Source organism: Lynx rufus, unplaced genomic scaffold (assembly GCF_022079265.1).
Source record: "Lynx rufus isolate CCGP_SWC_20201006 ecotype Redwood Valley unplaced genomic scaffold, mLynRuf1.p SCAF_28, whole genome shotgun sequence".
In the NCBI taxonomy this organism is placed as follows: Eukaryota; Metazoa; Chordata; class Mammalia; order Carnivora; family Felidae; genus Lynx; species Lynx rufus.
In genome coordinates this window covers 2,548,778-2,561,243 of record NW_025814843.1, presented here as the reverse complement: position 1 = coordinate 2,561,243, position 12,466 = coordinate 2,548,778, and positions in this window count along the sequence as shown.

Here is a 12,466-nt window from a genome sequence, read left to right as displayed (position 1 = left end):
ATAAGCCGGGCGCTCTTCTTCCTTCCCAAGGACCTGGGAGCCACGTTTTTGAAAGGGGAACAGCCAGCGAAACAGCGCCCCCTGTCTCCCAACGTAGGAGCCGCACTTTACCAGCACCTTGCTCCAAGTCGCAGAACTACCTCCTGTCGTGAAGATAGACGTTTGTCCTCTGGATGAAGCCAATTAGTTAACACAGATAGTGTCCCCGAATACCAGCCGAAGTTAGGATGACCCTTGTGAGACGAATGGTGCTGTGAAGTCTCAGCATTGGACTCATTGGAGGCCTAGTCATCCTTCATCTTGAGAACGTGTGTGATGGAATGTTCCGCCTGGCTGCGTAGGGAGGTGGGATTCCTTTCCGTCTTGGCCACGTCCTAGCGGATTGCCTGTGGGGTGCCTCACATTCTGCTTTATTTTTTTTTTTAACTTTATTGATTTTGAGGGAGCGAGACAGAGGGAGCACAAGGTGGGGAGGAGCAGAGAGGGAGGGAAAGAGACAGAATCCCAAGCTGCCTCCGCACTGTCAGCACAGAGCCCGGCACGGGGCTCGAACTCACGAACCGTGAGATCATGACCTGAGTCGAAATCAAAGAGTCAAAGAGTCAGTTCGCCTCTCAAAAATAAAGAAAACTAATAAAAAAACCTTTTTTTTTTAATGCGAGCACTGACCTCGGTTGTATTCACCGTATATCCCTAGAGGCTAAGTCAGTGACTAGCTCATAGTAGGTGCTCAACAAATATTTCCATGAAAGAATTTACATGACGTCATTGGGGTTTGGTTGCTCCAAATTCCCATCCTTCCTGCCATCTTCTCATCTGAAATTACCTTACTTTAGGTGACTATAAGCTCACATGAGCCAACTGTAGAGTAAAACAGCCAGAAACTGAAAACATCTTCACAGTAAAGACAACACCCTGGGGGCGCCTGGGTGGCTCAGTCCATTAAGCAACTTATTCTTGATTTCGGCTCAGGTCACGATCTCAGGGTTTGTGAATTCGAGCCCCGCGACAGGCTCTGCGCTGACCGTGCGGAGCCTGCTTGGGAATCCTCTCTCTGCCCCTCCCCTGCTCATTCTCTCTCTTTCAAAATAAATAAATAAACTTTTTTTTAATGTTTATTTATTTTTGAGACAGAGAGAGACAGAGCATGAACGGGGGAGGGACAGAGAGAGAGGGAGACACAGAATCGGAAGCAAGCTCCAGGCTCTGAGCTGTCGGCACAGAACCCAACGCGGGGCTCGAACCCACGGACTTGGAGATCATGACCTGAGCTGAAGTCGGACGCTTAACCGACTGAGCCACCCAGGCGCCCCTATAAATAAATAAACTTTAAAAAAATGATAATCAAAGACCGATCAAAGACCTGATCAAAGACTTCGGGTCCCTTGTCTTCCCAGAGGCATCGCTCTGATAAGTGAGAGAGCAGAGCCAGGGGTGGGGGGAAGGAGGAAGCCCACTTCCTTCTCTCCTTCACCAGCACCCACCGGCAGTCCCACGCAGTAAGGCTTGTGAGCCCGTTTATAGGTTAGGAAACCGAGGTTCAGGAAGCATTGTCACTTGGTCTCACTTCACTGTGCCCAGCCACAGGTACCGCGTCCCTAGGGCATCTGCTCTTTCCTGATACTACAGAAATGTCACCTGCAGTGACATTTTGAGTGGCTCCCTAAAACCCTTGCAGCAGGAGCTGTGGAAAGAGCTGGGAATACCCAACTCAGACAAAAGAAGCCTCGGGGCTTCCAAAGACTTGATCCGCGTTATTCCAGAGGGAAGCTTTACAGCAGACAGGTAAAAACCCGGATTCTCTTTCTCCTTCCTCTTCCTTTTCTCTCCATTCTCCTTCTCCCCTTCTTTTTCGCTATCATTACAAAGCTTACCACGGACCATGTAACCTGTCTTATTCCAAATGTCCCAAACCCAACCCATACTGGTCGAATCCTATTTTCAAACTAGATTTGAACCCAAGAGAAAAACAATTGGAAAAAAAAAAAAACCCACAAAAACCTGATCTTGTCCCAACACCATGATTCAATCTATTGTTGTTCTTTCTACCGGTTTTCTTGGATGAAGAAATGAGCTGGAAAACAATATTTGCACAATTACGATTCAACCTTCCCAAACAATTGCCATTTTCCCGAACACAAATGGCCAAGAATCGTCACAACGCACGTGTTACCAAGAAAAATTAGGTGACATTTCCAGCTTGCTGGTCGCAATGGGCACCTGTCACCTCCCAGTTCCTGGCCCCGTAGCCACATTAGCAAAATGATCCTTTGGTTCCCTTGTTTGGCTGCTTCTAGCGTTTAGAGTCTCAGATTAGAAAATCATTTTGTTCTAGCTGTAGCCTCTTCCAAATGATAAAGTGTTGTTGTTATAAAACGGGAAGAGTTCCTTCACGCGTTCGTTCATTCATTCAACAAACACTGAGCGGGCGGTGTTGGGTGGTGAAAGAAACAGGTGCTTCTGGGTGGTGGGTGGTGAAAGAAACAGATGAGGTCTGTGCTCTTGACCTTACGGTTGATTGGAGTGTCTTAGGGTGGGCTGGGTTATGCTGGGGTAACAAGTTAACTGCGGAACTTGTGGTTAACACAGCAGGAGGTTGGAGGGGCTCCGCTCCACAAAGGAAGCCAGAGACCACCGCTAATGGAGGTCCCGTGTCCGTGCGGGACTTGGGGGGGATGGAGACCCAGAGGGTCACATGGCAGATCACCTCCACTCACATGCTGTTGGCCAGAACCACTCACACGGTTCTGCCAGGGTGAAGAGTCGTCTTTGTTTGTTGAGCGGCCAATGGTTGGCCACGTGGCTGGGGACGGGCAATAAATGCATGAAGCAACAGACAAGGAAAACACCTGGGAAAAGGCGGTGCTGCGCAGATAATGGAGAACCTTCTGGGCCTTTTAAAGGTGACCATTTAAGGGCGCATCACACACCCCTTGTCATGGACCCCAGGGACCTAACCGTGACCTGCGGTGGTTCTTGTCCCTCTCCCTACCCCCAGGTTGGCCCTGTGTCATCCTGGGCCTTCCCCCTCCCCACACCATCTCCAGGGCCCTGCATGCCATGGCCAGGGCTCCCCTCTGAGTCTCCTGCCACGTCTGAGGTCAGGCAATGGGGAAACCCACCATACTTCCCTCAGGGAGTCTGGGAGGACGGCAGACGGCGGTTGTGGACGCCCGTCTCCAGCTCTGATTCTGAGGTCCCCTGGGCCCTGCCATTTCTGGGGGGCCAGCGTCACCCTTGGGCCAGCCCCTTCTCTGAGTGCCCTGCTTCTTCAGGAACTGCTTCTCTGCAGTCACCGTGACTGGTTTGGACCGACGGTGCGGACCGCGGTGACCCCAGCAGACTCACGGTTGCCTGAGGAAAGTCCACCCCTCCCACTTTGTAACAGAATCCCTGTTTCATTCAGATGTTCACCACCTCCCCACCCCCCCGGGACGGGTGACTTTGTCCTCAACTCAGAGACAAATACCAAATAGTTGAAGCCAATAGTTCTCCAACTCTGGTGGCATGCTAGAATATTATAATTTTCGGGACTTCTGAAAAGATAGTAACGCCTGGGATCGTGAACTTAAACATTTTTTTTTTAATTCTTTCTTTTTTCCTTTTTTTCCCCAAGTTTGTTTATTTATTTTTGAGAGAGAGTACACAAGCAGGGGAGGGTCAGAGAGAGAGGGAGAGACCCAGAATCCGAAGCAGGCTCCAGGCTCCAAGCTGTCAGCAGAGAGCCCGACGCAGGGTTTGAACCCACAAACCATGAGATCACAACCTGAGCAGAAGTTGGACATTCAACTGACTGAGCCACCCAGCACCCCTTTTTATTTTTTTTTAAGTGTTTATTTTATTTTTGAGAGACAAATGATCAGGGGAGGGGCAGAGAGGGAGGGAGAGAGAAGATCCTAATCGGGCTCTGAGCTGACAGCAGAGAGCCCAATGGGGGGCTCAAACGCATGAACCTCGAAACCACCACTTGGGTGGAAGTCAGACACTCAACCAACTGAGCCACCCAGGTGCCCCCTCATTCTTTATTTTTCAATATTTGCTATTGTTCATTTTATTTATTTTGAGAAAGAGAGAGAGTGGGGGAGAGACACAGAGAGAGAGAGAAGAATCCTAAGCAGGCTCTGCACTGTCAGCACAGAGCTTGACACAGGGCTCGATCCCATGAACCGTAAGACCACAACCTGAGCCGAAATCAAGAGTCGGATGCTCAACCGACTGAGCCACCCAGGGGCCCCGTTTTCTTCCTTCCTTTCTTTCTCCCTTTCTTTCTTTCTCCCTTTCTTTCTTTCTCCCTTTCTTTCTTTCTTTCTTGCTTTCAAAAAAAGCAGTGTGAGGTTCACATCACATGGAGTATATAGTACAGAGATTTCCCATAAGCCCCCTGCCTCCACCCATACACAGCCTCCCCTGTATCAATATTTGCATTTGTTATGACTGATGAACCTGCACAGGCATACCATTTTCATGGATCCTGAGCTTTGATTCATGTTCCGGGGTGCAGCCTGGACAATATGTTTGGGGGGTTTTTTTGTTTAAGTTCCCCAACTGATTCTAATATACTGTCAGGGTTGAGAGCCCCGACGTAAGCCAATAATGAAGTGTGTTTTCCCAGCCGATGACTGATTCAGGATGAACATGGGATCCAGTTGTGGGCGACAGGGTCTGAGAGGAGGTCTACTGGGGGATTCTGGGAATCGTTTCTTCCCTAATAAAAATAGAAGCACACGAAGGAATGACTTCTCTTCTTAGAGGTTGGTGTGTCTGGATGTGACATTTGGAATAGTGCAGCCATCTTGTGACCAGGAGGACAGCCCCCTCCCCCACCCCCTCACCCCCCCGAGGCTAAGCGGACCTACCAAGAAGGATATGGCAGAAGGATGGGAACAACTTGGCTTTTCAAAGACATTATTAGGCTACTCTACATACCCTGTTGTTGGAGTCTGTGTTATATGTGATAGCAAATTGTTCTTAAAACAATTTTTTTGAACAGTATTTGCACTTATTCACATTTGAAAGCTTGGAGGGACTCAACCATTTTCCCCACAACAGTCTCCAATCACTTCCCCTCCCCTCAGCTGGTGTCCATCTCTCTCCTCTTGGCTCTCTGTCCACTCCTTGTTCCAGTGTCTTCCAACCGGGTCTGGCTTGTTCCCCTACCTGAGACTCCTGCTTGTAATTCCCAGCAATTTGTCCCTCCCTCGTCACCCCTCCCTAGCCCTGCAAGCAGGTGCCAGCTGAGCCTCCTGATTCTAAACCCCCATGCCCACTGGCCGCTCACTTAGGCTGCTGCCCCCAAACTCTGTATCCTGTGGGGCGCCTGAGCGGCTCGGTCGGTTAAGTGTCTGACTTCAGCTCGGGTCATGATCTTGCGGTTCGCGAGTTCGAGCCCCACGCCGGGCTCTGTGCTGACAGCTCGGAGCCTAGAGCCTGCTTGGGATTCTCTGTCTCTCTCTCTCTCTGCTCCTGCCCTTCTCTCTCTCTCTCTCTCTCTCTCTCTCTCTCAAAAATAAATAAGCATTAAAAAAAGAAAGAAAGAAAGAAAGCTGCCAGCAGGAAGCAGAAATGGATGCTGAGAGCCAGCTGACCTTGGGCAGCACTGTGAACTTGGGGCAGATGACTGAGCCCCTGCAGCCTGTTTCTTGGGGTATCAACACTTAACTCGTAGGATTAGTGTGAGGGTAGGATGAGTGATGGCAGGGAAAGCACCGGGCCGGCTGCCTTGTGAGGGGCTGATTAATTTTAGTTATTACTTTTGCTGCTTTCTCCTGGGGTTCCCCGAGCCTGGGCCGGTCCCTCTATTCGCGAATAGGCACTGGAGGTCACTGGAGTTTGCAGGGAGGAGAGACGGAATGGCCCTGAGAGGGTGGCCCAGCAGTAGCCTTGGACGACCAAGGCCCTCGTTCAGCACTAGCCTCTCCCAACACCCTGCCCTCCCGGCTCCTGCTGGCCGCACGCCAGGCCAGCAACTGTTGTCTCTCAGGCCAGGGGTGTGATATAACCCGCATCTTTGACTTCGTTTATACAAAATCTTGAAAACACCGGTTGGGTGTGGCTTTCACTGCTTAATTCCTTAGAGGCAATATGGGTTGTTTGGGCAGGCGAAGCAGCCACGTGTGCAGCAGCTGGCCAGGCTCAGAGCCAGGAGGAGGACAGGCAGACGCCGGCAGTCTCTCGCCGGCCGGCCACTCCCTTCTGCGAGATCCAGAACGCGGAGTGCCTGGGGGCAGCCCCGCGCCCTCCCGACCCCCCACCCATCCCCATGCACATCTTCCAACCATGCTCACTATGGGACAGGACCCTCTGCCCCTGGTTCCTGCCTGGCCCTCAAGTTCTCTACCCCTCTGCCAGAGGCCAAGCGACCTGGGAGCTTGCTCTAGGCCTCTGTCCATTCTTCCAACTGGCTTCAGCCTCTTGGCAAAGCAGAAGGAGAGAGAGAGAGAGAGAGAGACAGAGCATGAGTGGGCGAGGGGCAGAGAGAGAGGGAGACAGAATCCGAGCTGTCAGCACCGTGCCCGACGCAGGGCTCGAACTCACAAGCCGCGAGATCGTGACCTGAGCTGAAGCTTAACCGACTGAGCCACCCAGGCGCCCCTGACCCAGGCTTTTAAATAGCAAGATGGGGAGAAAGATCACACCCTGTTCCCTCATATGACAATGGTGCCCCACAGGTGCCAAGCTTCCGGAACAACTGCCTCATCCATGCTGGGAATGCTGCCCAGGCCTGGTCCCAGGGTGCTACGTTCACAGAACATCTTCCCTTTGAGTCAGGGCCAGACATGAGCTCACAAGTCCTCATGTGATCTTCTGGTAAATAAATGTTCGTGCTGGTGGCTCTTTCGTTTGAAAGACAACAGCTCTCTGTTCCCCTGAAGCTTGTCTGCCTAGTAGGAGTTTACAGGGTCGGGGACTGGAAGAAACTAGGATAACGACTTCTCTGTGTCGGGAGGGCGAAGGAGTGAGACCACAGAAGGCCCAGCACCCACTCCAGCTGTGCCCTGGCTGGAGGAACATTCCAACACTGAGTTCTTTTTCAGAGAACAGGCCAACAGCTGCTAGACAGAAAAAAGTTTTCTCCCCTTTTCTGCTCCAAAGCCGTGCCCAGTGTGACGAGGTTTGGAAGGTGACCGCAGGACAGACACACCATGACTCCTGTATCCCAGGCCCAGGGCAGACATCACGAGTTAATCGGAGCACTGTTTTCTGCTGAACCGTCTGTGGTTCTCCGTACAGCCGGGAGCAGGCCGGAGAAAAGCTCTCACCCCGGATGTAGTAGAAAGACATACACTTCAGTATAAAACAGATCCAGCCTCCCATTCCGGCCCTGCCACTTTATTTGAGCAAGCACTTGGCTTTTGTGTTCTTATCTGTAAATCAGAAATAAGCCTATCTACCTGGCAAGGTCGATGGAAGATCAAATTCCATAACGGGTCCAGTGCTGCTCGCCCATGCGCGCTTGTTGGAGGGACGCCTGTTTCTACACGCACCCTGACATCGACACATACACTCCTACACTCCACGCAAACATAGTCTGCATGAAATCTGTAGGGATGAAAGGCCACAAGCACAGCTCACGTTTTCTCTCGGATCTTCCTCTCCTCCTCCTGCTTCTCCTTCTCCAAAAAGGGTGTAAGGTCCGTCACAACATTTGTTATGCAGATTATGCAACCTACTTAAGAAACCCAAGAAGGGCTCTGGGCTGTCAGCACAGAACCCAAGGCAGGGCTTGAACTCCTGAACTGTGAGATCATGACCTGAGAGCCGAAATCAGACGCTTAACTGACTGAGCCACCCAGGCGCCCCACCAGAGTCTATGGTTTTCTTTTTTTTACCATATTACGAGTCAAGGACCAGATTTTAAGAAAGAAAGAAAAAAGTCCCTAATATCTATTAAATGTCTACTATGTTCCAGGCACTTCTGTGTACGTTAGCTCGTTGACTTCTTGTAGCAACACCTTCTGTGAGGTTTAGATTTTTTTCATTTTTAATTTGTGGCAAAAAAAACACACACAACATAAAATTAGTCATCTTCAAGATTTTAAAGTGTTTCGTTCAGTAGGGTTACGTATTACGTATTTTTGTGCAACCAATCTCCAGAACCTTTTTTTTAGCTTTGCCAAACTGAAACTCTATCCCCAGTAAACGACTCCCCATCCTCCCCTGCCCTCAGCCCCCGGCACCCACCATTTTATTTTGTGTGACTTTGACTCTGCTAGGTACCTCGTAGAGGTGTATCATTTATTTTTTTAAATTTTTTTAATGCTTATTTTTATTTTTGAGAGAGAGGGTGTGTGCGGGGGAGGGACAGAGAGAGAGAGAGAGAGAGGGAGACACAGAATCTGAAGCAGGCTCCAGGCTCTGAGCCGTTGGCACAGACCCTGACGTGGGGCTCGAACCCACGAACCGTGAGATCACAACTCGAGCTGAAGTCAGACGCTCAACCGACTGAGCCACCCAGGTGCCCCAAGGTATCTCGTTTATGTTTTTGAGACCGACTTACTTCACCTAACACGGTGTGTGTTCAACGTTTGTAATGTTCACGTGTGTCGTGTGGCCCATGTCAGAATTTCCTTCCTTTTTAAGGATGAATGACTGCCCATTGTAGGTATAGACTGCGTTTTGTTTGATCCTTTATCCCTCAGCGGACACATGGGTTGTCTCCTCTTCGGGCCATGATGAGTAACGCTGCTGTAAACAAGGACCGTACAAGCATGTTTGAGTCCCTGCTTTCAATTCGTTCGGGTCTACACCCAGAAGTGGAATGGCTGGACCGTGGGGTCATTCCGTTTATGTCACGCCCTTGTCAGGAAGAACAAACCTGACGAGAATCAGTGCCTTGCCCACATTCTGCGGACGTGGCAGAATCAGGATTTAACCCGCCTGATGTAACTGAGCTGCCCTTACAGACTTCCCTGTCTCCGGTTGAAAGACAAAATGAGGCCCGATTAAAAACTGGGAAGAGTGTAGTTGAGTCGAAATCTACTCGAATCAGGCAGGGCCAGACCGGAAATGCTTAGGAACACTCCAGACAGGAGCCCCGGGGAGAGCCCCGTCCTTGGGTTTTGACTTCTTAACCTTGAAGCGTTTATAGGCTTGGGGTTTGGTTTGCTTAAATGGGCTACGAAGACATTAGACTTCGGTCTAATGTTGTGTTCGTTTCGTTGCAGTGACGCTCCCCTGAGCAAACAGTGGGGTTCAACGAACTACCTCATGAAAGGGGGACGGGAGTGAGGGGAAAGTAGGGATGCACTCTTCCCTCCCAGGCTGGCATGCGACCTGACGGGTCAGGAAAGGTCTTGCTAGGTGGTTGGGGAGCCTCCTTGGCCCTTCATGGGCAAGACCCATGTCTCTGCCTCTCATTGGGTCTGCTCTTCTCTTTGCTCCTTCCAAATGGGCTGCCTCTGCCGCCTAGGGCTCCAGTGACCCTCTTAGCTTGGGATTTCACACAGCGGTGCCCAGGCCTAGCAGGTGCCAGCTTCTCCAAACTTACAGGTCTCCGGCCACCTTCTTCACCAGGGACCTTCTGTCAGGCCCAAGTGCAAAGTCCCAGGAGAGTGAATCTGAGTGGCCCAGCCTGGAGGCGATCACGCGGCACACAGGACCACCCCCTTCCGGGCACTGTGAGGGGGTAGGGGCCTGGTGTCCCGGTGTTTGCACGGGGTGTCCCCTGGGTGGCCTCTCTCTGGGCGAGGTCCACGAGCTGCCCCTGCCCACCAGCGTGACCGGGCAGTGTCCCCCGGGCTCAGTAATCCGGGCCATCTGCACACAGGCTGGGCTGAATTACGGCTTGTTTTTAAATAAAGGCAAGTTTATTCCCACCATTCAGCCGCCTGGAGCCAAGGCCCAGCTTCCTGTTTGCGCTCCCGGCTGGGTCACGCTCTAGCGCCCGAGGCAGGTGCACTGGCCGGGCCTTGCTTTGACCTCAGAGAGCCCCTTGCGTGAGGCCAGTCCCAGTCACTCCCTGCTTGTGGACAACAGTGGTCCCTAGTCCCCCGGCAGCCCTTGGGAGGGATCTCCGCAGCCCTGCGCCCAAACCTTCAGGCCCTGCTCCCTGGATGGCTCCTGCTGGTGGCCAGACAGACCCCGTCCGGCAAGGCTGAGGAAGTCCCTGGGCTCCTACAGCACAAACAGCCGCTTCCTGACCATGAGGTTCCCCCTAGGATAAGCCTTTCTGGGAGCTGAGATCTCTGAGCCCACCAAATCCTCCAACAGGGGGATCCCTCCCTCCCTCGCTCTCTCCTGTTCCAGGGATTCGGCACATTTCAAAGGTGTGGGTGCTTCTGTGATTCCTGAAGTTCGAAGTTGAGGAGGGCTCTGGGGCAGAGCAGACACGTCCTGGGGGAGAGGGAAGTGGTGGGGAGTGAGGGGGAGGCCCAGGGGCTCCAGCTCCCGGCCCCTCACCCACAAGCAGCCCCCCAGCTGTCCCTTCTGATGCCTCAGGGTACGGAAGGTCTGACGCCACTTCCCAGACACGGGGGCGTGGGCCTTTTGACCTCCTACCCCTTTTCTTCCCATACCAGGAAGAGGCCTTGACTTCACCCAGGGCAGGTGTTAGAACAGTTCCTGACATGTAGAAGAACTCAAGGGGAAAAAAAACGTGCTTGTCAATGAACGTGCCTCTGGGACGTTCTGTGCCTCTGTGCCTTTGCACAGAACAGCTCCCGGGGCTTGTCTCCCCGAGACGGGAATTTTAAAAAGCACAACTCCTGAGGGTTAGATTCGGAAATTGTGGAAATTTCTAAACAAGGAGGACCCAGGTGAGTGAAGGGCAAAGGAGAAATCTTGATTCACACCAGCACCGCCACCAAGGGCCTGGAATATTGAGGAAGGAAAGGGTGGTCCTGGCCTGGGAGACGTGAATAGCCCTCTCTCCACCTCCCTCTCTCTTCCCTGCCCTCTGGAAGCCTTGTGACAGCCCTGGACTGGTCTCACCCCTCCGCTCTCTCCCTCCGAGGAGTTGCTCATCCTGACAGGCAGAGGACCCTGGTGTCCTCCTCGGGATCCTGCAGTGACACCAGGAACGTCCAGATGTCTGGGGCTGATGTTCTGGAGGGCCTCCCGCCAGCGAAGCACCTCCCTGCGCCCCACAAATGGGGCCGCTCGCCACCCCTCCTTCCCTCTGCCCCCTCCGAGCGCCCGCTTCTGCTCCTTCTGGTCCTGGGCTCCTGGTGAGCTGGCCTGGCCTGGCCCTACCTGCTGTCTCTCCATCCTTCAGGACCTCCAAGTGCACCTGCTGCGCCTGGTGGCACCAGGCGGACCTGGGGTTTGAATCGGGTTCAGACAGGCCCCAGTGTGGACTTTGCCTGGTTCACACAATCTGTCAGAGCCTCTGGCCCCGCGCCAGGCATGGGGCCAAGCCCCCTGGGGTTGTCAGTCCATTAAGCAGCCGACTCTTGATTTCGGCTCAGGTCGTGATCTGGTTTGTGGGTTTGTGGATCATGGTTTGTGGGTTCGAGTCTTGTGTTGGGCTCTGTGCTGAGAGCCTGGAGTCTGCTTCAGATTCTGTGTCTCCCTCTCTCTCTGCCCCTCCCCCGCCCTCACTCTGTCTCTCTCTGGCTCTCAAAAATAAATAAACATTGAACAAAACTAATAAAGAATAAACAGCTTTATTGAGCTATAGCTCACCCCTTTCGAGTATACAATTCAATAACTTTGAGTGTATTCACGGTATATTCACAACTGGAGAACGCTGTCATCACCCCCTAAAGAAGCCCTGGACCCCTTAGCTGTCACCTCCCCTTCCCCCCTCCCCTCCCCCAGCCCCTGGAAATCGCTTCCTCTTCTGGATATTTCGTCTAAGTGGAACGGTATACTATTTGGTCTTTTGTGACTGACTTCTTTCACTTTGCGTGTTTTCAAGGCTCATCCACAATGTAACAGGTGTCTGTACTCCATGCGTTTTGATGGCGGAATAAAATTCCAGTGTTGGCTGGACCTCTCTTTGTTCCTCCCTTTATCGGCCGATGCACGCCCGAGTGTCTCCACTTTTCGGTGGCTGTGAAGGGTGCCACCACTGCGTTCTTAAACTAAAGGTGCATGGAGGGGGGAGAGCATTTTCCTTAGAAATCTCAGCAAATATTACCTTTTTAAAAATTTTATTTATTTTATTTCTTATTTTTTGAGAGAGAGAGAGAGAGAGTGCCCAAGCGGGGGCAGGGGAGGGGCAGAGGGGGGAGGGAGAGAATCCCAAGCAGGTTCCACACTCACAGAGCCCAACACGGGGCTTGATCCCACGACCACGAGATCATGACCTAAGCCAAAATCCAGAATGGGATGCTTAACCGACTGAGCCACCCAGGTACCCCTTGTCTACTGTTTTTCATAGACTTAAAAAAATTTTTTTTGATGTTTTATTTTATTTATTTTTAGTTTAATGTATTTTATTTAATTTTTTTCAAAAAATTTTTTAAACATTTATTTACTTTTGAGACAGAGAGAGACAGAGCATGAACAGGGGAGGGTCAGAGAG